This window comes from Puma concolor, unplaced genomic scaffold (genome assembly GCF_028749965.1).
Source record: "Puma concolor isolate L17-30 unplaced genomic scaffold, mPumCon1.1.hap2 unalloc_scaffold_36, whole genome shotgun sequence".
Taxonomy (NCBI): domain Eukaryota; kingdom Metazoa; phylum Chordata; class Mammalia; order Carnivora; family Felidae; genus Puma; species Puma concolor.
Window position 1 is genome coordinate 305,463 of NW_028240243.1, and position 25,452 is coordinate 330,914.

At 51.1% G+C, this 25,452-nt stretch overlaps 1 long non-coding RNA gene across 1 annotated transcript in view; it reads left to right on the forward strand.

Moving 5' to 3' along the window:
* The window catches only part of LOC147571254 (uncharacterized), a 29,967-nt gene extending 5,846 nt beyond the window's left edge, over positions 1-24,121 (forward strand). Inside the window, exon 3 of the long non-coding RNA XR_015247574.1 lies at positions 23,257-24,121. This is a non-coding gene — a long non-coding RNA (uncharacterized LOC147571254). The remainder of the gene's footprint in view (positions 1-23,256) is intronic.
* Positions 24,122-25,452: the final 1,331 nt, after the last annotated feature.

Here is a 25,452-nt window from a genome sequence, read left to right on the forward strand (position 1 = left end):
AGTAATTTCACTCACAGGTATATACCCCCAAAGAATGAAAAACAGGTGTTCAAACAAAAACTTGTACATGAATGTTTGTAGCAGCAGTATTCGTCATAGAAAAAAAGGAAAAAAGTGCAATGTCCAGCGAATGGATGAAGAAATGTGGTGTACTCATACAGTGGCTTAACTGGGAGTAAAAGAAATGAAGTACCGATGTGTGCTCCAGCATGGATGAACTGTGAGGACATGCTAAGTGGAGGAAGCTCATCTCGAAAGACCCCCTAATGTATGTATCATTCCACGTATATGAAATGTCCAGAAGAGGTAAAGCCGTGGAAAGAGAAAATAGATTAGTGGTTGCCTAGGGCTGTGGGCAGAAGTGGGATGGAGGAGGGGCAAGAGGGGTTGGGGGAGGTTGGGATGAAATAAGGAGTACGCCTAAGAGGATATAGAGTTTCTTGTTGGAGTGATGCAAATATCCTAAAATAGATTGTGGTGATAGTTGCTCAACTCTGCAGATATACTAAGAACTAGGTACATTTTAAATTGGTCAATTATATGGTATGTGAATTCTAGTTTCCATAAAGCTGTTGTAAAAATAACAGTGGTGAATCACTGATACCAGTGAAAATTAGAGTTGGCTAAGTAATTGTTAGTGTGGTTGTTGCACCTATAATAATTGAGAAAACTGTGTTTGGGGAAAAAATAGATTCTTTGTGCAACGATTATCAACATTTTGACAATCCTACTTTGTCTCCTAGCACATATTTGAACACCTTTGATAATCTGGGACCATATAAATTCTTTTACATATTTAGAATACATATTTAGCATTCTTTTCAGCTGTCCACAGATGAGGAGGAAAAACGCACTCTTCTTGTGACTTTCTCCTTTACTCTCACACAACTACCACACTCACAACACTTCTGACACCAGATGTGTTGTGTGCCCCTCCCGCGCCCCGGTACCAAGCAATTCTCCATGATACCAGCTGGGTATCTTACAGTTCAATTCAATTCTGACCCTAACAGGAGTAGCACAGAACCCATAGGTTAAGGGCCCGGTCCCACGAGACTGCCCCCCCCCACTTCAGATGCCATTTCCAAGTGGTAGGTCCTCAGCTTACCCACAATTTCTGTTGACTTGGTTGCTAGTCAGAGGTTCCCATGACCACCACCACCCCCGTTTTGAATTCAGTTACTTGCTAGAACAGCTCGTAGGACTGAGAGAAACACTGCTTTACATTGACAAAGATGATGTGTGATAGAGCATACAGAGGACTGTCCAGATGAAGAGATACATAGGGCAAGTTCTGGGAGGGTTCACCAACCCTGTTCACCAACGTGGAAGTTCTCCAAACCCTGTACTATTGGATTTTTATGGAGACTTCGTCACGTTGGCATGGACAACTGTTGACTCGTTTTCATCCCTCTTTCCTCTGTGGAGAATGGTCGGAGGGGCAAGGCACAGAGAGAGGTGGTAGGGCTGAAAATCCCAAGCTTCTAATCACGGTCTGTCTAGTAACCAGCCCCCATCCAGGGGCCACCCATTAGCCCGTCCAGAGTTTTCTCATTAGAACAAAAGGCACTGCTATCACCCAGGAAATTCCGGGGAATTTAGGAACTGTGTCAGGAACTGGGATCAAATCTCAAATATTGGAACAAAAGAAGCTCTTGGTGCTCTGATCGGTTAGGAAATGACAAGGCTTTTGGGAGTTCTGTGCAGGAACTGGGGGCAGAGACCGATGAACATATTTTCTATCATTTCATAACAATACTTCTCATGGATTATTACTCACTGAAGATGGGAATTGTCTTGTTTACATGCTGAATTCTGTTATGACTCAGAAATGCTTTCAGATGCGAGTAACAAGAAACCCAACCACAGTGTTTTATACAAACACGAGGCTACCTGTTTCTTCATATGAGAAATCTGTGAGTAGGCAGCTGCTGACATTGGTTCAGATGCTCAACAATGTCAAGGCAGATGTTTCTGGCATTCTCTTGGCCTTTCTCAACATGAGCACTCAAGACAGGAAGAAGGAGGAAGAAGACCAGGCAGCACCAACATCAGAAAAACAAAAGCTTAAAAAAGAAAAAAAGAAAAAAGAAAAAAGGTTTCCTAGGAACCTCACCAACTTCCACTTACATCTGGGTCACATGGCCTCCTCTGGCTGGAAAGTGGATGATGAGAAGGCGAGGCAGGACATCAACTGACAATATCTGCTAGGATTCCAAAGTCTATGACAAATTTTGGTATATAGCAGGAGGTGTCTCCACAGTCCTTTATAAGTATCTGTTGAATGCATATGATAGAATGTTTATTCACAAATACTCAGTCCTCCTCCCTTGGGAGGTTAAGACATCCATGCTGTGTGGAACCTTGGCATCTGAACTTCCTTCAGCCAATGAAATGAACACAGAAGTGGCTTTAAGAGCCAGGTTCTCTTTCCTTTGCCCCTGTGATCATGGAAGCAGGTGTCAAAGTGGAGCCTCTATCCTCTCCAGTCCTTAAATGGATACGATGAGAAGAACACCCAGCTTACCCATGTGAGTTAAGGCACTGAGAATATTTAGTTGTTGATTGCAGCTTAACCTAACCCATCCTGACTGATACAATGTACGTACCCAGGCAAAGAAATCCACAACCGGTCCCCAAATTAAAATTTTACAAACTCTATTTCCTGATCACATTAATAGCAAGACTGTGCCTAAATGAAGATAGATGATAGCCATCTGGAAGTTAAACAAAATAAAAAATAGCTCCTCTGACAAAGTGGAAATCAATACTGAAAAGACAGACTAGACATTTAAGATGATGAGACCACTGTATGCAAATACATACGGGGATGGGACTAAAGTTATTCTTAGTAAAAATTCATCATCTAAAGCTGATACTGCTAACATAAATACGCTTAAACGTTGGAAGATTGAGAATAATTGGATGAAGAATTCAAACTAAGCTAGAAAATGAACAGCAAAATAAAAAGTGGTGGAAGAAATTAATAAAGATACGAGCCTACATTAATCACAAAGCAAAAAGTCTGTGGAATTGATTAATCAAACCAAGGACCAGAACATTGGAAGGATAAATCAAGTAGACAAGTCTCTGGGAAATAGGATTCCCCTCAAAGCAAGTAGAAAGAGAGAGATACTCAATGTAAGGCATGAGAAACAGACAATATAAATCGGTACGCTGTTTCTGGTGGGCGGATTGACACAAGTGTGGAAACGTAAAATGTGCGTACCTTGAAAATTTGATGAATACGTAAGTGTTAGGTTGAACCGACTGAGGTTCTCAAATGTCGAAGTCTCATGGAGAAATACTACTTTCTTGTAAGAAGTTTGAAACCCCAGACTTGGCGAACAGGGGATAAATGGAACTCCCCTCTCCAGAAGCCTTCGGAGAGGGATGTGTCTCAGTCATTGACCTTGGCCCCACGATTCTATGAATCGGTCCTGTATACAAAGGACATGGTCCTAGGTAGCCAACTTCCCCTCTTCTCCTTCTGGAAAATTGTCCTGGATTGTTCTGGGCTCTAACAGCCAAAACCATCCCCAGGCTCCCAGAGCATCCCCAGACTCAGGGGGTGTTCACAGTGATGCCTCCTCCACTCACCGAACTGTCTTTATCTGATGCCTCCAGGGAAGCTCCTTGAGTCCACTTGTCCCTTGTCATGCTGTGAAGCAGGGCCTTTTTGAACTCAGGTTCACATCCCCTCCTCCTCCAGCATGTTGCCCTAGGCTTAAATCAGCGCTTCTGGCTGGAAGGCTGGGGCTCATTCTGAGCTCTGGATCTCACTCTGCCTTTAGCATCGCCGTCTCCCACCGGAAGATTTCTTTATGCCCAGAATCCTAGAATGCAAAGTGCAGATACGTCCAGGCTTCTGGCCGAGAGTAGACTGTGGCCATTGGGATTCGTGGCCAGAAATGAATGCCTGTTCATTCATTTATGCATGTTTACATTTATTGATGTACTCTAGTCACTCAAAAAAATATGTGTTTGCACACCTAATTAGTGCTGGACATTTTTCTAGGCACTGACGATTCAGCAGTGAAAACAACAGAGGAAAATCCTTGCCCTCCTAGAGCTAAGATCCCAGTAAGGTGGATCAGCAGTAAACCAAATAAGTAGGTGAACTAAAGTGTGTGTCAGTAGTAAAGTCTATGGAGAACAATAAGACAGAGATGGAGGCTAGGGAGTATGTAAGGGGTAGAGGCCCCATTGAATGATGACATTTGGATAAAGGTATGAGGGAGTGAACCCCGCAGGTTTCCGGGAGAGTTCTGTTCCAGTAGAGGGGATGGCAAGTGAAAAGCCCTAAAGAGGAAGCATGTGAAGAATATCTGAGGTAGGAGGTCAGTAGTGCTGGAGCTGAACAAGCAAAGGGTGAACGCTAAGAGGCGAGGTTAGAGGGAACAGTGGGGGTGGAGGCTGTGGTCAGAACCCTGGCTTGCTTCTAAGTGAGCTGGGAGCCCCTGGAGGGTCCTCAGATGGAGAGGGACATGAAAGACCTCTTGCTGCTGTGCTGGAAGCAGACTGGAGTGAAGCTGGGATAAACACGGGTCAGTCAAGAGGCTTCTGTAATGATCTGGTGACAGGGGAGGGCGGTGTGCACCCGGGGGATGGCACGGAGGTGACACCATAGGCAGTGAGAAGGGGGTGTGTGAAGAAAGGTAACTGGAGTGGCTCCAACACCAGCCTTTCACACGCAGAGCCTGCACCCCGTCTAGGAATCCCAACAGGGTGACATGGTCTCTGGTAACTCCTCTTCAGCCGCCTTCTTCCTCTCTGAGGACCTGCGTGTGATCATGTCCAAAAGCTTGTTCCCCAGAACTCTGTGATTCTCCCTCCAGAGGGCTCTGTTCCTCGCTGTTGGATGAAAAATGCCTAGGATGAGAACACCAAGCGAGCATGGGCTCATCTGAATTCTGCCTCAGCCCCCTTGCTCTCTTCAGTGACAGGAAGAAAACACCATGTAAGCTGCTCAGTGAAAACACAGTATTTCATTAGGGCTGAGAGAGTTAGACAAGTAAACAATTAAGTGTTCTATTATGATCAGTCTTTAGCCATTTAAGCGTCAGTTCAAGAAGGAATCATTATAAAGGTCTAATAGAAATGAAAATAGAGGCAGGGTAGTTTTGTGTTACATTTCAACCATGGCCTCAGCCTTGCAGATCTAAAGTCGGTTTGACCATGGCAGAGAAAGGCTCCCAGCCACAAGGGGACTTACACAGACAGGAAGGAGGTGGAAGACAGGCATGTCTACCAACTGGCTGGGGTGGAAGCAGGAACCTTTCAGCTCAGAAGGTTTCATCCTGCACAACAGGAGCTTTTTCATTTTATTTTTAATGTCTGAGAAGCAACATGAGAATTCTGCCTGGGAGGCAGGCAGGAGAGGCAGCTTACAGGAAGCTTCTGGATGTCTTGTGAGATGCTGGATTGTAGAATAAATATGTCTAATAAAATCCCCCTGGTGACCCAGCTTGGACGATTTGGAAATACCGTTAGACTGTTTCTTGAAGGAATTGCTTCACTGAAACTGGAAAAATACCTGCTCAGGACACCACAATCCCAGCAGAGGACTTTGGAATAAAGATACCGTTCATCACTGAGGTCTGAGTCTTTGCAGCCAAGACGCCGGCACATCCTTCTGGGGCTGTAGAGAGGCAAGCCCAGGTCACCTCTTCCTTGGATCCTCTCGATGTCTTGTTCCTCTCAAGGAGTTCCCGTCTCTTCTCCAGAATGTCCAGAATCCCAGGGGACTTCCAGAGTAGAGGGTGCTCCAGAGCCCAGGTTGCCCATTAGAGGAGTCCTGCACTGGGCAGAAATGGCCAGCCCCTAGAACTGCCATACTTCTCAGTCTTGGCCAAGGACCAACCCACAAAAAGTGTTACCTTGGTTCAAATCCAAGTACCTGGGAGGAGCTGCCAGATGGAGGCTGTCAGTGATTCATATTCTTGCCACGGCAGTTTGCTTCTTCTGAAGGGGAACTTGAGCGCTGTGTCTCTGGGTCTTCCACAAGCCCCCAAATCAAGCAGTAAATGTGAGAGAAGAGGCCAGGGAGGAAGAATTGCTTACCCTGGAGTAGGACCTTGGCCTGCCTCTAAAATGGGCCACACGGTTTAGATTTGGGACAAAAGCCTTTCGGTACAAAGTGTGATCTTGCCTACAGTATTCTTTCTCTTGAGAACCCACGGTGACATTTAGCAGATGAATGAGAAGCCAGAGGCCCTGGCTTCTGGCCAGACTCAGCGTGGCTACTCCGTTTGAGGTGAATCAAATTCATTTTTTCCCCCCATCGGCAAACTTTTAGTTATAGGTTGGCTTCCCATGTGGCTTTCTCTACAGTAAAGATGCTGCTGGCCATTGGGCTTGAATGAACAATTGTATTTCTCATTGTAAATGAATGCTTTGAAATTACACCTTCCATACCAGCCTTTACTTCGGTAAGTCCACCTCAGAAACGGGTCCCGTGTCAGAGTCTGGACGGTATTTCAGCCCAATAAACTGAGAACCGTATTGTGAACAGAAAAAGCAAATGCCACCCTAGAAGGCTTTTGGGAACTTAGTAAGGCCACCTTCCTTAGAAATTCCCCTAACCCGTCAAGCTCTTCTTTGGACCTTCTGTATTACAAATGTTTGAGAAGGTTCTCTGGGTGGATGACAATCAACAGATCCTGTGAAGTGTAAAAGGCCCCATCGTTCGTCAACATCTGTGTTACCGCGAGGTCAGTGCAGAGAGTCCAGGGTACAGGTGGGTACACTGGGGGTAGAGAAAAAGAAAACTCTGGAAGGCGCACAGGTTAGCATGAAACTTATTTCTCTGCTGAGGTCCAAGACAGCTGTCATGTGTGGAAAGCCCCATCAGAAACATCGTGACCATGAAGTTTTCGCACACGTGCAATAACCGGAAGAGCTGTTGATGATGAAGATTAACCAAAACAGCATCCTCAAGGACAGCAAAAGCTATGATTCACCAGATATTTGGGACAACAGAGCAAGTTGCAAATAGATGTGTTTTATCTTGGAAAAGGGGAGATTTAAAGAATTTGATAGCATTTCTAAAAGTTATTTTTTTTCATTTCAACATTTTATTTATTTATTTATTTATTTATTTATTTATTTATTTGAGAGACAGACCGTGAGTAGAGGATAGGCAGAGAGCGAGGGAGACACAGAATCCAAAGCAGGCTTCAGGCTCTGGGCTGTCAGCACAGAGCCTGATGTGGGGCTCAAACCCATCCACATTGAGATCATGACCTGAGCCGAAGTCAGACGCTCAGCTGACAGCCACCCATGTGTCCTGATAGCATTTTTTTTTTTAATGAGGAGCGTTCCTTTGAAAATCCTGTTTCTAGCTCCTCTTCTAATCTAGGGCTTGAGCAGCATCTGTCTTCTTTAAATGGGGCCTAGGGCTTCATTCACAGGGGGCCACCCAGCCAGCTGCCCTTGTTTATATCCCCAGTCTGGCTGGTTCCTTCTGCATTTATAACTCTCTGTTTCACAGAGAACAGAGCAGCAGGACAGAAGTGGGTGTCTTCCTGTGTCTTCCCCGGGTCCCCACGGCCTAGGATAGATCACAGGTACTGGCTTGTGGAGGGCCAACCTGGAGCCTCAGGGCAACAGGGTCCTTCCACCCTTAGGGGGAGCAGAGCAGTGCTTGCAGTGCCATGACCCAAGCCAGGGGCCACGCAAGGCCACAGGAGGTGGCACCTTCCTGAGGAGTAGAGTGACCCCACCAGCTTTGCAGAACGTTCCATCATCTTGCTAGGCATGAAGAGGCTGGCCACTGGTACGTGTGGCTCTGAGGCGGGGGAATGGATGAAGGTGCACGTGGGGTCGGCGTGTGGAGGCCCTTTGCCTGGGTGGTCTCGGGCGAGTGGTGTGCGTGCCGAGGGAGAGGGGCTTTGTATCTGCTGGCATCAGAGCAAGTACGTACATCATGTCTGTGTGACTGTGACAGAGGAGGAGCCTATGTCTTGAACAGAGGGCATGAAATGTGTGTACAGCATGTGAATAAATGTGCTTAATGGTTATCATCACACAGCTCTTTTCTCAGCATATTGTTTGTTTAATTGATAGCAGTTCTCCCTCCTCCAGGATAATTCATTCGGGTTTAACATGGAGAACAGAACTCAACCGTCCATCCTCACTTCACAGGGTGTTTGAGACTGATCTCCTGGTCCTGGTTTGCCTGTCTGGTTAGTTGGTTAGCTAGCTGGCTGAGCGGTCACACTTTTAAGTATCCCGAGTGGGTTTCCTGTCTTTTCTGAGCCACATCTTTGGCTTGTTGTGTGACGTCACCAAATCCCCGTGCTCTGTGTCAGCTCATTGCTGCAGAATTCTTTCTTCCCTTGTTTCTTTTTTTCAACTTTAATGAGTTTAAGTTATTTCAGAACGTATTAAGATTATTCTCTCCCTTGTGTTGGATATTTGAGGGGATGCGAGTAAACCGAACATTTATCAGTCCTCTCTTCTCTTAATTGAACAGGGGCTGACTGCTGCGAGGCTTGGTATTCTGCCCAAAGATGTCCCTGAACATCCACAGCTGGGCTTCTGTCAGCTCTGGAAACAACAAGGACAGGCCAGGGCGAAGGTGCTTCGGCATTTAGAGCTGGAGCCTCTCGGCGCGTGAACAAAGCCTGTTTGAGGCACCCCGTTTGAAGCCCTACTGAATCCATGATGGCCGAGTCCTACCTTAATTGGCAACCATCTGCCTCCTACGGCAGTTCACAGGGAGCTCATGCCAGCATTTAGGCAGCTCCCTGTTTTGCAAATGATTTGTGATTCATAATGAACAAAAGATTGCTCTTCAGGTGACCTGTCAGAGTAAGCCTGATTCGGGGATGGGGTCCACAGGAACCTGTCCTCCGTGTTCTGAGGGGTAGTAGAGATCGGAGGGGCCACAGTAGTGCAGGGGTGGTACCGCTCAGGCTTGCTGCTAGCTTATTATAATGCCTTTGAGTGGATTTGCAAGATGTGCCCCCTCTGGGTAGACACAACCCCATGGCCACACAGCTTGGCAGTGGGAGGGCTCCTTCTTGGAGGAAAATGTGTCTCTTTCCCCTGGCACATTCAGCCCTGAACCAGGGAATGTGCTTTGGTAAGGAAAGCGTAGACTGTACTTAAGGCCCCACTTGACCCCTGGTGCTTTAGGGGTAGCTTTAGCGCAGAGCCAGGTGCTTTAGGGCAGAGCCCTGAAGCAGATGCGCCTCCTTCTCTAGTGGCAACTGGGCGAGCCTTTCCAGTGCCGGTTCTTTCCACCTTGAGAGTGTTAAAGACAAGACCGCATACCCAAAATGGAGTCGCTTATGCTAAGTCCCACTCCACCAAACTAAGGCTTAACTTAATTACAGTTTTGGCTCTCCCAGACAGGGAACCTTAAACCCTTGACTAGCCTGATCATCATGAGTCAGGTCACCTGCATGATAAGCCCCTTACATCCCCTAAAGGAAAGGAACCTTGCAATAACCAACCCACCTTTCTTTTACTTCCTTCTTCCTGCTCCCTCCTGCCTATAGACCTGAGCTCTTTTTCGGACGCTCAACCGACTGAGCCACCCAGGTGCCCCATAAGGAGCCAGTGTTTTCAGTTTGGTGAATACCTCTGCAGTCATTAAAAGACAGTCTTTTCAAATATTAAGAATATTTTTATTTAACTTAAACCAAAACCATCAATCTCGTACATCTCGCAAAAGGCCATTTTGCGATAAGGTACACACGCATAGTGACTTGGTTTCTTTCGAGTACTGTCTCCTCTCTGGCTTAAGAATCCTGTATTGCTTTGAAAGGTCTTTGGCCAGGTCAGTCCTCTTCCCGGGTGACAGTATTAATGGTGTTGTACGTGGGTAAAGTGTCAGTCACAGCATTTAGAAGAGGATGCCCACCGCCATCCGTTTCCGGTCCGGGTGGGTTGATAAGAGACACAGCAGTGGCCGTGGCTTGGGAAATCCCATCTGTGTTTCTGGGTGTGGATCCAAGGGTAGTTTTAAGACATGGTGGTACTTTTTCTAAAGCCAGCGCTCAGCCTCCTGCTGAGTCTGGAGGCTTCATGTCATGAGCAGGGAGCTTGGGCGGTGGAAAAGCTAATTGAGGTTCGGTTTTTAGAAATTTTACCAAAAGTCCTGGAAAAGAGTTCCCGGGCATGGATCGGTGATTCGGTTTCCCGGGTGCGTTGGGGGCACCTTTGGGTCCAAACCACCCAGTCATCCATCCGGTGACACCACCTTGTTCCTCATTTCTTCCTCTTTGATACCCAGGCTGCATCCCATCAGCCATCAAGCTTCACGACGTCCGTGTTCCTGTGCTTGAACATATCCAGTTAAGAGTTTCCTTATCAGGATTCTATCCACCTCTCGGCGTCAGTGAGTTCATTAATTTCTTGCGCGCATCATCCGGTATTTCCTGTTGGACCTCATTTTGCGTTTTGAATTCTTCAATTTGGTCTTCCTTGGGATCCAAGACAGCATCCGCTTCGGTGAATTGTCCCTGCAGTGACATCAGTTTTCCTTGTAGGGTGTCCGCTTTTTCCATCCATTCGGCTGCTTCCAGCTTTAGCTTAGCTAGTGCTCCAGCGTGCTGCTTTTTTCTTGTTCCTGGGAGGCAGAAAGCCAGAATACGCTTTCGTCTTTCTGCCTGGTGACCACGTGTAATTGCTCCTGCGGTGACGCTGTCTGCGGACTGGCTCGATGGCTCGCATTGTCCATGGCGTTGGAAGACACAACTAGCTTCTCCTCCAATACCGTGGTCTTCTTTCTTGGTTTAGCCCCTCCGTGTTCTGCGGCCAAAGCACCGCGCTGACGAGAATCTTCGGATCCCAAAGCGTGGCGCTGTGATCTCTCCAGCTCCTGCTTTGGGTGTCATTCTTTTTCACGTGGATGTTGCATCTCATTCTGGAGGGCACAGGTTTCCATTTCTTTGTTCCGGGGCCCACATGACTTCATCTGTCTTCCCGCCGGCACATCGCTGTCTTGTCCTGAATTGCTGTAACTGCATTTACAAGCTGATGTAATTCCCCGGTCTTGCCCTGTTCTTTGTCTTTCAGTAGCCCTTTCAAAGCAAGCACCTTCTCTTTCGTTGGAGCACGCTAGGATTCTTCCTCTCTCTGCACCATTAAAAGCTGCGTGTTTGTCTCTGGTAGTGCTTGATTTTGTGTCTCCCGTTCTCTAGACGTTTCCACTCTTGTTTCATTGTCCTGTTTTAGTTTACACACGTCCATTTCAAAATTTGATAGTCTCTCCTTCAGATTTGTTACTGCCTGCCTCACAAGTTCCTTTTCACCCACTTCGCCGGCGAAATTCTCGTTCAGGGGAAGCAGTTCATCACGTTTTCTGCTTTGGGAAAACAGGAGCTGTTTTTCCTGAAGTCAGTTTGGTAAAACATCTCGCTCCTCCTTGAGCTGCTTGATCTCCGAATCGGGGTGTTCGTGTTGTTTTCTTTCCAGTTCTGAAGGGGCAGCAGTCGAAGCAGACAATCTCTGGTTATCGTCCTGGAGGGTTCTCAGTGTGGCATCTTTTTTCCTGCATTGACTTTCTGAGCTCCTCTACCTCTTAATGGAGCAATCGAGAAGACTCACTCGATACACCAGACTTAATTGCCTTGAGAGAGCCTGCTGACTCGGATGATTCGGTGGAGGGCTGGAACGAAATGATGGCGAATTTCCCTAAAAGCAGATCCTTGCCATTGCAGAGCTCCGCGGTGCTAAGCTGCGTTTGTGTCAGTCCTGTCTCTGATTTTTTTTTAGTTTGATTTCGTTTCCTTCGTGACTCTGGACCAGGCCAATACAGGTCATCTGTAGTTTAGGATTATTGTCACGGTGAGTTTGGCAAAATTGCCAATAAAGCCTGACGTTCCTGCCTTAATGCGTCCACTCCGGTGTCTTTTTCTTGAATAACGTGTGACGAATTCTGAATCGTTTCTCTAAACACGTCCTGGTCGCTAGACTCGATTCTAGTGAAGATTTTCATCTTACAGCTTCGTGAGATACGCTTCTTTGGCAACCATTCCATCTGTCATTTTGTGGTACTCTCTGTTCAGATTGCTGTTTTCCCGAGTTCTCCTGCAAGGCAGCTAATACTTGTTCTCTTTCCAAAGCATATCTTCCAATTGCTGCAGAAGGTTTGCCACATTCTGGTTGTAGGAAGCCACAGACGTCCTGCTGGGGCGGTCCTCTATCTCCAAATCTTTTTGCCGGATAATCTGAGTTAGTTTACCAGTCTCATCTTTGGATGGGTGATCAGTCCGTTCAGTTAATCAGATGTTCTTTTCAGTGAGGAGTTTATTCTCCAGTTCTTTTTTTTTTTTTTAAATGTTTTATTTATTTTTAATCTCCAATTCTTGTCCTTTTGTTCCTTTTACTTAATCTTTCAGTTTCAGCTTTAGATACATCACGCTTTTCACTGACGTTTTTCTACAGGAAGATGCTGAATCGTTGTTACTTGAAACACATCAGGATGTGTTGTAGGAATGTGCTGGGTTTTTGAAGGATCTGGGTGTTCATTTCCTCTATTGTGTTCTGCAAAATCTTAATCTCCTCATCTTTCGCTGAAAGGAGCTGAGCGTGTTTAATGGTCATTTGCTCATGCTGGTGTGTGAGATCCTCTGCCCTCCGTTTCTGGTCTTGTAAAAAACGAAGCCACTGTAGCTTACCCTGGCGTTGATCCTCAATGATCTTTTGTTGTTGTTTGATTTCGTCTACCAGACAAACTCTTTCTACATTCAGCTGATACACCTCGCATTCTAGTTCTGTGATACGGTCTTGCGTTTGCTGGTCGACCACAGGTACAGATTGGCTGTGTTCTCTCAGACACTCCAGTTCGTCTTGCAGAAATTCATTCTCTTCTCTCGTGGATGCAAGACGAACGTCTTGCTCCTCCACGGTTTGCTGTAAAATTTCATTTTCTCTTAAGACTTGGACGTACTTCTCTAATAGCTCCTGGAGCTCTGGCCTTCTTTCAAGTTTTTCGATACAGATTTCTTTCTCTTTAATAAGTTGTGTCAATCGCTTATGCTCCTCCAGAGCAGAGGAGAGCATTGCCTTAGTTTCTCTATGGTCGGCATCCATCTGCTCAACACTCTTTTTGAGTTGTAGTATTTCATCATCTTTGTCTTGACTGCGTTGAATTAAACACTCCTGCTCTAACTGGGAGGAGGATTTAGACAAGTGATACGTGTTGGTCGGTTCTTTACTAGCTTGCTCATACCTGGCTGTTTTCTCCAACACCTTCTTTTCAGCCCGGCACAATTTTACGATTAACTGTCCTTTTTCTATTTTTAAGTCCCGCGTGATAGATTTTGTTTCCAGAGAATTCTTATGGTTACAGACAGTAGTTTCTTCCAGCCGACGTCTTACGTCTTCAGGCTCCAAACCCAGCTTTCCATTTTCCACCTTGAGATTGCAAGCAGCTTTCTTTAAATGGCCATTCGGCTCTTCCATTTCTGAAAGGCTTTGCTGCAACTTTCTGACTGTCGTTTCCCTCCCTGGAAGCGAGTCGTCGTCAACAGTGTTGTCAGAGTCTTGATTAAGAGACTGTGCTGGCTCCTTCTCAGCTCTAGCAGATTCCTCCTCGTCTTGTTTAATATGTTCCTTAAGTTCAGCGTTCTCCTTTGGGATATTTACATTATGCGTTTGCGACGGATCTGACCGATGCGGATCATTAACAGCCAGTTGACTTTGAGGTGATTCTTCGTTTTGCGCATCTGACTCTTTGGCTCTGTCCGTTTGCTCATCCTCAAATGGACAAGCTCTCTTTTCATCATTGAGATCGTGTTCCACTTTGCCGTTGATGCCGTTGCCTTCACTTTGTGGTTCTGATGGCTGACCTCTCATCAAAACCCTGGGCTGTGTAGTTTGTTTCTGTCCATCGAACTCCCCCAGCTCTGCTGTTGGGAGTTCCTTCTCGGTCCTACCCTGAGTGGATTTTTGTCCGTCGGCCTCCAAGGCACATCTTAAATGCTCTCCTTCTGAATCCAAATTCACACCTCCTGGAGCCGTACGTTCAATCACTTCCTGCTCATGGCTCACTTTCCAAAGTGCCGGTTGAAGTGCTTCCCGTCCTTGACCTAATGAGTTTTCTTGTTCTAAAACGTAGACTCGCTCTTCAAGTTTCAGATCGTCTCCAATGAGATCGTCACCCTGGGTTGAGCTACACCGTGGCGTCATCTCCTTTTCCGCATCGGACGGCACTTGCCGCAGTCCAGACACTTCTTCCACCGCTGTACTCTCGGAAAGAACTCTTTCCTTTTCCGTCACTGTATCACTTTGCCTCAAAACGGAAGGCTGCGATTCACATTCTTCAATCCTCTCTTTCTTTTCCTCATGTATCCGGTCCCATTCTCTCCTTAAAGCGTCTCTCTCACTTTCTACCGAAGATAATTTGCTATGGATGTACTTGACGGTGTCCTCAAGTTCTTCAATTTTCCTGGTAGACTCCACTTTTTCAGTCTGTAGCACTTGAATGGTGTTTTGCAGATGCTCAATGACAGACTCCTCAGCTGCTCTGAGTCCAGAGTCGTCCTTCTCTAACAGATTTTCCAGTTCTTTGATTCTTTTTTCATAGCCTTTTGACTTTTGACGGTACCTGCGACGTATTTCTGCCAGTGTCTGTTGATAGACGTTCTGCAGTACTGCCTTTTCAAGTTGATGGTCATCAATTGCCTCATTTCGATTCTGTTCAAGTTCCCTGATGGTAACCTGCAGTTTGTAGATCTCATTCTGCTCGGCGCTGTTCGCTCCCGGTGCTGAAGTCTGGGACAAATGCTTCCAATGGCTAACTTCAGCCTCCAGTCTTAAAACTTCATTTGACAGTCTGCTTATGTCTTGTTGTGACCAAATGAGGTCAGCAAAGTCCAGGTCATCCCCCGGGGAAGCTGAAGCAAAGTAGTTGATACCGTAACCCACGGAAGGTGACGCTGTGGTTGACCGAAGGGCTGATTGGAGCTCCAGCAACTGGTTCTTGAGCCCTATCTGTCTCACTTTAAGAAGTTTCATTTCTACCTCTTTCTGTTGTAGCTGATGTCGGTAGCTAAGAGTCTGCCGCTTTATCTGAAGCTCCGAGGCTTCGTACTTCTCTTCCAGATGACTACAAAGACTTTTAAGTCTCTGATTCTCCGATCTTAAGGTTTCCCGACTCACTTCACTCTCTTTTCGGTCAGAGTCAGGTCCTTCTCCCACCTTTTCGGTTCCCTCCACCCACACATCTTTGATGACCTCCGAGATGTGGTCAGTGAAGGAAGCCACACTGCCACCCACTTGCTCTAGGGAATGGCCCTGGCCACCAAACGAAAAGGACATCGCTGCGGGTCACAGAACTGACCTGGTCCGCTCGGCAAAAAGCGTCCAGCGCAGTCGGACAGTCCCGCCAACTGTCTCCAGAGGGAGGCCTGCGCGAGGCTACCGATGACATCACAATCGGGCGTTTCTAGGCAACGCCAGCCACACCGCACGCGGGGCTGCTAGGGTCCGCGCGACCCCTGCCCACGACCTCCCACCCCTTACCCTCCCCCCACTGCCCCGCGGCCATCCCTGGCGGTCCCCAGGTGCCTGTGAGCACCTGCGGGGGAAAATGCGTCTCGCCCTGGACTTTCCCGGGAAGTCCAATCAAAGCACACAGCGCTCTGCAGCTTGTGGTTTCCAGGTAACAATTTCTTGTAATTGACATGAAATGTGCACAGTGTTAGCACCCATCCACCTAGGAGGTAGAAACAGGTCTACACCCGCGCGTCGGCACAGTCCTAAAGGGGGCATCCGGAGGCTCCCGCCTACCCCAACCCCTCGCGTCTCCCACCATCGCCCCCCCAGCCCCCCTCGCGGGTCCAGCCCCGTGCCCAGAGCGCCCCAAGCCCGGGTGTGGCTGTTCCCGGCCGCCAGGATCGCGGGGTCACGCCCCTGGCGCCTGCTGCCCCCTCTCACCGGTGCCCCGCCTAGCAGGGGCCGGGAATCGGGACCCAGGCGGCGCCTGAACTGGGGGCTCCGTGCGCTCTGCAGGGCAGCCCGGGTGGAGGGGGCGGCGGGGGCTCGGGCGGCGGGGCCAGGCCGCGCGCGGCGCCGGAGCCGGGCTGCACTGGAAGTCACGCGGCGAGGGCGGGGCTCCGGCCCGGCAGCCGCCACCGCCGCCACCGCTCAGCCGCCGCCTCAGACGCCGCTCAGCCACCATAGCAGCTGCCGCCGCCGCATCTCAGCCGCCGCAGCAGCCGCAGTCGGCGCAGCAGCAGCTCAGCCGCCGCAGCCGCCACAGTGGCACCCGCAACCGGCGCCGCTCAGCTGCCACCACAGCCGCAGTAGCAGCCGCAGCCGGCGCAGCAGCAGGCGCTGCAGCAACCGCCGCTCAGCCGCCGTAGCCGCCGCAGTAGCACCCGCAGTTGGCGCAGCCGCCGCCGCAGTAGTAGCCACAGCCGGAGCAGCGGCCGCCGCCACAGTCGCCGCCGCAGCCACCGCTGCCGTCGCTGCCGCCGCCACCACTCAGCCGCCGCCTCAGAGGCCGCTCAGCCGCCATAGCAGCCGCCGCCGCCTCTCAGCCGCCGCAGCAGCCGCAGTCGCAGCCAGAGTCGCTGCCGCAGTCGGCGCAGCAGCAGCTCAGCCGCCGCAGCCGCCACAGTAGCACCTGCAACCGGCGCAGCCGCTCAGCCGCCACCGCAGCCGCAGTAGCAGCCGCAGCCGGCGCAGCAGCAGGCGCAGCAGCAATCGCCGCTCAGCCGCCATAGCCGCCGCAGTAGCAGCTGCAGCCGGCGCAGCCGCCGCAGCTCAGCCGCCGCAGCAGCTGCAGTAGCAGCCGCAGGCAGCACAGCCGCTGCCGCTCAGCCGTCGCAGCAGCCGGCGCAGCAGCAGCCGCCGCTCAGCCGCCGCAGTAGCAGCCGCAGCCGGCGCCGCCACAGCCACCGCTCAGCCCCCACAGCAGCCGCAGTAGCAGCCACAGCCGGCGCAGCCGCTGCCGCTCAGTCGCTGCAGCCGCCTCAGTAGCAGCCGCAGCCCGCGCAGCCGCCGCCGCTCAGCCGCCGCAGCCGCCGCATTAGCAGCCACAGCCGGAGCAGCCGCCACCGCCGCAGTCGCCGCCGCAGCCACCGCTGCAGTCGCCGCTGCGGCCACCGCTCAGCCGCCGCCTCAGACGCAGCTCAGCCGCCATAGCAGCTGCCGCCGCCGCCTCTCACCCGCCGCAGCAGCCGCAGTCGGCGCAGCAGCAGCTCAGCTGCCGCAGCGGGGGCCAGGCCGCGCGCCGCGCCCCAGCCTGGCGATCGTCTGTCTTCCAGCTCGGCTCCGCGCGACCCCAGCGGGAGGCGCCCCTAGAAGTGACCAGGCGAGGGCGGGGCTCCGGCCCGGGGGCAGCAGCCGCCGCTGCCGCTGCTCAGTCCCCGCAAGAGCTGCAGTAGCAGCCGCTGCCGCCACAGCGGCAGCAGCCGCCGCCGCCGCAGTAGCAGCAGCGGCCACAGCAGCAGCCACAGAAGCAGGCGCAGCAGCCGCCACCGCCGCAGCAGGCGCCGCAGCAGCCGCAGTAGTAGCCGCAGCCAGCGCAGTCGCCGCCGCTCATCCCCCGCAGCAGCCGCAGTAGCAGCAGCAGTCGCCACAGCAGCAGCAGCCGCAGCAGGCGCAGCAGCACCGCCGCCGCCGCCACCACCTCAGCCCGGAAGCTATGTAGCCACTCCAGGCCCGAGCCCCACGGGCCGCCGCTGCCGCTGCCCTTGAGCCGCAAGAAGCAGCTCGCCAAGCAGACCGTGGGCAGGTGAGTGAGCCGTGCCGGACCGGCCGGGAGCGCGTGGGCCGGGGACCAGGGGTCGGGGTCGGGATCCGGGCCGGGGCGGACCCGCTGCCCCGCGGGGCCCCACGCGCCAGCCCGGCCGCCCGCTCCGCGCCGGGTCCCCTGCGGGCCAGGGACGAGGGCTGCGCCACGCCGCGGCCAGGCGGCCAGCTCGGGTCCGCCGCCCGAGCCCCCGGGAACAGCGGGGCGGGCCGGCCTCCCGGGACGCCCCCCGCGCGGGTCCCCGCCGCCCATTGTCCCGGCCCCGCTGAGCATCGTCCCCTGGGGTCTGGATCCAAGCTTTCCCCGGGCCTCCCCCCCTCTTCCGGGGCTTTGCCTTGGGCGAAAACTCGGCTAACTGGTGTGCCCGAGGCCGGGCGGGCGCGGTGCTCTGGGGGGCGGCTTTCTCAGCCTTTCCGGTCGCCCGGTCGCTGCCGACCCACCGTCCACTTCCAAGTGCCTGATGGCAGTAAATAAGGAAGGGGCGATCAGAGCCCATCGGAGCCGCTTAGGGAGACTCAGGACTCCCTTGGAGGGACTTTGGAGGGTGTGCCCTCTCCCGACCGTGGCCCCTATGGACCCGACTGCTCAAGTTCTTGACCTGTAGACATTTGGAAGCGGGAGGAAAGAATTGTGGAAAGGCCTTGGGCAAATGGAAAAACAAAAAGAGGGGGGGCTGTCAAAACAGCTTTCCTCACCTTTGATTGGGGAGCAAATCCTTGTCCAGGTTTCTCTGGTATGGCTTTAATGCTTGACAGGAAACGATGGATGATGAAATGACAGAAGAGACCGGAGTTTGTAGTGGTTTTGAGAGCCTCTGGAGGTTGATTATGGTGTGCTGTGTCATCTGGGGTAAATCTTTCAAGGTCTTTCAGGGCAGTGAGCTGTCCTGTCCCCGCTGACTGTTTCTTCCGAGAAGGGCTATGAAAGTGTGACTTTTTCATCGCTTTTTCTTCTTCTTTGTTTTCAACAGTTGAGTAAAAGGGGGCGTTTGGTTTGGCCAGAGCACGTGGGGACACTTCTTTTCTGTGTGTGTCTGAAAATACTTTTACCTCCCCTTGAGCTTTCTATATTTGCTTTTTACACTTTCGTCCCCCCCCCCCCAACGTTTTGCTTAGTTTTGTTCAATTTCGTTGCTACCCCCAGCCTGTTATCTCCGTGTGCACTTATCCTGTTTCCAGAGTGGATCCCTGTCCCTACAGCCTAGCGGTGCCTACTTTTCTGTCATTTGTAGGAAAATGATAGAAATAACGAGTGCCAAGGGGAAGGCAGACGGAATAGTCGTGGGGCCCGAAGCTTCAAGCAGGCATCTGTGAATGAGTTACAAGATAACTCCTTAGGACTTTTGTCTCCCCCCACCCCCAACCCCCCCCCCCCCGGCATTCTCAGTAACATGCATTGTGAAATCAGTATTTAGTGACTATGAAGGCACATCTGTCACATTGTCATTCTGGCCAGTTTGTACATCTCATGAGGAAAGGGGTGTTTGCTCTTTTTGCACAAAGTTGTGAGACTTTTCAAGCTATCAAGCCACTCAGGGTCTCTTTGGCTCCGGCTTCCTCTGTAGCAGCTTCTCTCTTCACACTTCCGAATTACAGCCGTATGTGCCTCCTTTCGGTTGCCAGAGGCCGCCGAACCTTCTTCCCTCTTAGCCTCTACCTGGAAGTCTGCAAAGCTCCTTTGGCCTCACCTGCCGTATACCTGCCTCCTACTCATTCTTTAGGTGTCCAGACAAAGGTCACTGCCTCTAAAAGACCTTCTCTGATGCTCCAACGTGGATCGGGAGTCCCTCTCCTGGCCACTTACATACGTCCACGTAGCACCTGCTTTTCTATAATGCAACGCCTGTTTACTTGTAAGTATTCTCCATTAGACTGAACGCCTTGAGAGTCCTTGCCATCTTTCTGTTTCCTTGGCCAGCTCTGCTGTGGCTCCTGTCATAGGGTCGATTCTCCATAAACATTTGTCAATCCAGCACACATCTAGTTCTTACCAGCTCGCTCCGGTGGTGTGAGCCCAAGAATGGGAACATGAAAGCTGGATAGAGTAAATAGTGATTCGTGGTAGGATGGTAATTCTGGCCCTGACCTTTGACTCTGTTTGAAAATCTTTATTGCTAGATGCCAGTGGAAGCAGCAGCTGTTACGGAGCTCTTAGGGGTGTGGCAATTTCTGCTCCCAGAGCCAACACTGTTTCCTGGGGAAGCTTTGGCTTTAGTCCTGTTGATTCCCTGCATAAGTTTGTATTTTTTCCACGTCAAGAATGACGAAGGACTAGGGAGGAAAAACGGAGGCAAGAGAGAGCCTAGAACTGTAATTGTGTGTTATTGGCGTAGGCATCAGGATTGGGATTTGGGGGGTATTTGGGTCAAGAGGAAAGCTAGAAAGCAGAGAAGTTACCTCTCCCCCACCCCCCCCCCCCCGCAGCCAGAAGTGATATTCTGTGTGTGAGTGGCTCGCCCATTGTGTCTGTGACGGATGCATAGAGTTCTGAGTGGTGTCTTGCGAGGAAGTATTCTCTTCCCAACAATGAGGACCTCGTGAGTCACCCCACAGTGAGGTTCTGTGGGATGGACATGTGGGAGAATTCGTAATGGCTAGAAGAAGTTGAGTTCTCATGATGCAGTTTGTGGACAATGGGTGCACGAGTCTGTTTCGGAAGATGGTTTGTGTATCACAGGCGCGAGGATGATGCAGTGATCTCTTGAGTGGGGTGTCCCAAAGAAGAGAATTAGGATGGCTGATTCATCCGTGCAAGAGACCCTTTTTGAGCCCAAATGATGTGCTGTTGTTGAAAGTAGAAGAATCCCAAGTGAATACAAACGCAGCTTCTGCCCTGAAGGGGCTCCACAGACTTGTGGAAGAGATAGGCAAGCAAAAATGATTATGTACCACGAGGTAAGTCCTTATAGAGGGATGGCTGACACACTGAGTGAAACTCTACTCTTACTGGAAGGAGAGAGGTAACACAACACAACAAAACAAAAAAAAACAGGAGAAAATTTGACCAGAGCCTTTCCCCTCTACCTTTCAACACTTCTTTCGAACTTCTGTTGTATTGAGTAGGTCCCTTTTTTGTTTTATTAAAAAAAATTTTTTTTGTAAATATTTATTTTTGAGAGAGAGGGTAGACAGAACATGAGCGGGGGAGAGGCAGAGAGAGAGGGAAACACAGAATCCGAAGCAGGCTCCAGGCTCCGAGCTGTCAGCACAGAGCCTGACGCGGGCCTCAAACCCACGAACCGAGAGATCGTGACCGGAGCCGAAGTCAGACACTTGACCCAGTGGGCCACCCAGGTGCCGCGTAGGTCTCTTTTGATTGTCAGTAAACCCACCTCGAGGGGCGCCTGGGTGGCTCAGTTGGCTGAGTATCCGGCTCTTGATTTCAGCTCAGGTCATGATCTCACAGTTCCTGGGATCAAGCTCTGTGCCAGTGGTGGGGAGCCTGCTTGGGATCTTCTCTGTCTCTGCCCCTTCCCCGCTCTCTGTCTCAGATGAAAAAAGAAAAAAACACACAAAACCCAACCAACTGGAATTGTTATAAGCCAAGCTGCGAATTTGATTGGCTCCTATGTGAGGAAAAGAGTCCAAAAGCAACATAGTTGCAGCCAGGGCTGGCTCCAGGGGTTCCACTCTTTAGGGAAGCTGTGTCGATAAGCAGGAATCGCCCCCCCACCCCCACCCCCACCCCTCCACCCCCCCGGCTTCCAACGTCTTCCGTTCAAGTCCCAGGGGGACAAAGAATACCTTTCACTGTGGCCAGAGCCCCAAGATTGACTCTGGAGGTATCTGATGGGGTCAGTGGCCTTTCCCTGGACATGGAAATGGAGTCAGCCCCACGCAAGCCACAGGGGCCTAGAATGGGAGGGTGCTGAGCCCCCTCCCCCGCAAGATAACCGGGGTGTTCTTACCAGCAGGAGGCAGGAAGTGTGGTCTTTTCTAGTCCTGCTAAAAGGAAAGAAAGAGCTTTTTGGAAATCGCTGACGCAGAGAATCCAGTAGCTGCGGATGGCAGTTGGCGTGGAGGGTGTGGAGGCAGGGGTGCACCAAGGTGGGGAACTTGCGCATTTGGTTGTGAGGTCGATGAGTCCAGGAGGACAGGCATCTGGGGGCCTAATAGCAGAGTTGACTACGCGGGTGAGGCTCTGGAAGGGAGTGTCTCTTTGGATGTCGGCTTCTGCCAAGATGGAAGCTCTCCCTGGAGGCCTGAATGTTCTCCTGGATAGTAGCCTTTAGGTAAGTCAGGGTTGCAAACTCCAAGCCTCAGGGGGCCGGGCTAATAAGAATAAATAAAATAAGAGCGACTTCGACCAGGTGAGGGCCGTGGGGCACCCGACGGCGCCTGTCTTACCAAAGGGCCGCGTGAGACTATGGGCCCGCTGTCGGGCCCGACCTTTGGAGTTGTTGAGAAAGGCCTAAATCCTTCTGGATTTTCATGAAGATGAGGTGGCATTTAATGCCAATTGAAAACAACCACCAGGACCCTGAGCGGGACTAAACAAAATACATCTGTGCCAGATTTGGTCTGTGGGTCACCAGTGGGCAGTTGCTTGTGGAAAAGGTTGGGGATGTGAAGGTTCCTGTGGTGATTTTTCTCTTTTTCCTCCTGCACCCCACCCTCCTATTACTACCTTCTGAGTTCTTGGGTTTGTCGACGAGCTCGTCCTTTCCTTTACAGAAACGTTTCAGAGATCCGAGAGTAGCCATCATCACCACTTCTCTCCTGGTTTGGTTTACCAAGTGCTGTACCGAACCACCTGGCCTGGTCTCACCTACTGGTGACCTCATTTCTGGTGTAGAGAGAAGAAAAATGACCTGCCGTTGTCTGCCCGGCCAGCGAGTGGCCGAGGCAGGACTTGGGGCCCGGGGTGTGACTCCGGACCCCGTGTGTTTCCGACTGTAGACCCTGGGCCGGCTGCCCGCCAGGGAAGGGTTCCTGTGGATGAAATGTCTTTGGTGCTTGCTGACTTGCTGGGCTAGATGCTTTTGAGTCAAGTCTCTCGCTGCCTTCTCCACGGCAAGTCCCAGAGGTGATGTTATTTATTCCTGGTTTAATGATGAGGAAGCGAGGACTCAAAGAGGTCATCGGGCTAGTTAATAAGAGCGCTGCCGTTCATCAGAAACCGGGGTTCTGCCTCCAAAGCAGGGAGAAGTCCTTACTTCACCCAGGCAACTCTTTCTTTAAGAAACCCCGTGTTAGAATTCTGTGTGACGACGCTTCCACAGAATCCTGGAAGCTGAGAGTTGGATGTTGCTCTAGTCCAGGGGCTCCCGCCAGGGATGGCCCCCTGGGGGACATTTGGCAATGGCCGGAGACGTTTTTGTTTTTGTCGTGACTTGGCTCGGGCGTGGGGTGCTCCTGGCATCTGGCGACACAGGCCAGGGCTGCTGCTGACCAGCCTACACCGCCCAGGACAGCCTTGCCGCACAGAATTATCTGGTCCCAAACGTCAAGAGCGGTGAGGTTGGGAATGCCTGGTCGAGTCCTTAGAGATTCTGGATACGTGAATCGTGAAAACCGAAGATCCGTGATGTTTGCCTGCAGGGTGAAGGTGCGTTCCGTTTGGCCTGTTTCTTACGTGTGGAAGCATTTCTGACAATCATTGGCCCGTATTGAACAGTTGGGAGTTTTCACGTGGAAACCTGGGCTTCCTGCTGCTTCTCAAATCTTGCAAGACCTAGCGAAGCCTGGCATCGCGCCCTCGCGCAGGTACACGTCGTCGTAGCTGCAGCTGCGTAGGTGCTGTCCCGTCCTGGTGGGGCATCGACCGTCCAGTGTCCCCGGTTCCCTACCTGGCTTGTCCTGCTGTGGTACGTTCCTCGCGGACCCCTCCCTGCTCACGGATCTCTCAACGACCTTCTCCAGGAGCAGCAGAGTCTCTGCCTCGCGAGGTAGCCCGTTGCGTCAGGGGCAACATGAGTCAAAGGCATCTCTGCCCGTGAGTCCCAGGGGAGTCCTCTGCTGCCACGCCGCCTGTGTCTCTCTTCCGCGAGACGGCCCTTTCTGTATTCGGCGTCGCAAACCGCACACCGTGTCCTCGCTGGATCAGCGGTAACGTTCTCCACCCCTCACCTATTCCACACCCCGCCTTCCTCCGCCTTTTCCAGGGGAGGTGGCTGTGCTTGGTTCGCTTCAGTCTGGGTGGATCCCATCCAGCCTCTGCATAGAGCAGAGGAGGAGAGGAATGTGTTCTCCCCACGACTTCTGAATCCGAGCTTCCGTGGCCTGGTCATCCACTGTATTACCTACTGTGAAATCAAACAGGGTTGTTTATAGGTGAGTGAAGAAAGCCCGTGGTTCGCTGAACCAAAATGAACCCTAAACAGATGTGCTCACGTGTGGCCTAATGGCGTTGGTTTTACACGTGAAGGCAGCATGTTATTCTAAGAGGAAACGATGTCTGTGGTCGTGGTTCCCAGTGTGTCGGCGGCAGCCACCTGCCCCCGAGATTGGACGTGGGGGTATGGCATAGGGTCCCAGAGTCAGTATGCACACCACGCAGTCTTGTCGGACTGGCGATGTGTGGCCTTTATCATTCTGTTTCTGTGTCTCAAATGTAGGCAGATGCCCTCATAATCAATCCAAGTATAGATCCACGTACAAATATTATTACACTCCTACCTGCCGTGTGTGTCTATTGTCTTAAACGTGGATGTGAAAAGTAAAGCAGGCCCACGGTCCTTTTTCCAAAACCCTAGGGGCCAGATGAGTTTTGGAATTCAGACGTTTCCAGGTTTTATTTCTTTTTTTTTTTAATTTCTTTTTTTTTTTTACGTTTATTGATTTTTGAGACAGAGAGAGACTGAGCATGGACGGGGAGGGTCAGAGAGAGGGAGACACAGAACCCGAAACGGGCTCCAGGCTCTGAGCCGTCAGCACAGGGCCCGTCGCCGGGCTCGAACTCGCGGGACCGCGAGATCGTGACCCGAGCCGAAGTGGGACGCCCAACCGACTGAGCCAGCCAGGTGCCCCATAAGTAGCCACTGTTTTCCGTTATAGTTCTATCCGTATAAACCCTGCTACCCTTAAAACACCTGGGATCCCAACAGATTTAAAGACGGTAAATCGTTTGCTGTTTCTTCTAGATTTGGCTAATAGGTTCTGTTCAGCGCCGATTTCAATGTCCTCTCGGCCAGCTTTCCCTTGACCTTGAAGGGGACATGTTTTACCTTGTTATGCACAGGGCACCCAAACCCTTCTGCTATCACATGTCATCTTTGCAGGCGGGACCTTAACTTACCGGGAGCACAGGTATGACCTCGCATGTCTGACATCCTACCGTGAGGACATTTGTTGGACACGTTTGTTGAGGACGTACAAGTCTCAAATCTTTCCGTATTTTGGGGGTTCTGGAGGCAACATATTCCTTGTTGATAAATTTTACTTCAGCCCATTTATGCTGTTACTTGTAAACCAGACCACACTGAGCGGGCCTCCACCCAAACAAAGCGGTTGGAGAATACTCTCCTCCCATAGAGACAAATGTACGTGTATGTCTTCCTTTGGCCACAGCCTCCAAGCCCACCAATGTCCACCCTGGTCAGAAGTAACCACTGTTTTGGGGTGCCTTGGTGGCTCGGTCAGTGTAAGCATCTGACTTTGGCTCAGGTTGTGGTCTCGTGCCTTGTGATCTTGTGGCTCGTGACCTCTCAGCCCCGCCTCTGTCAGCGCAGAACGTGCTTCAGGTCCTCTTTCTCCCTCTCTGTCTCTCTCTCTCTCTCTGCCCCTCCCCCATTTTCA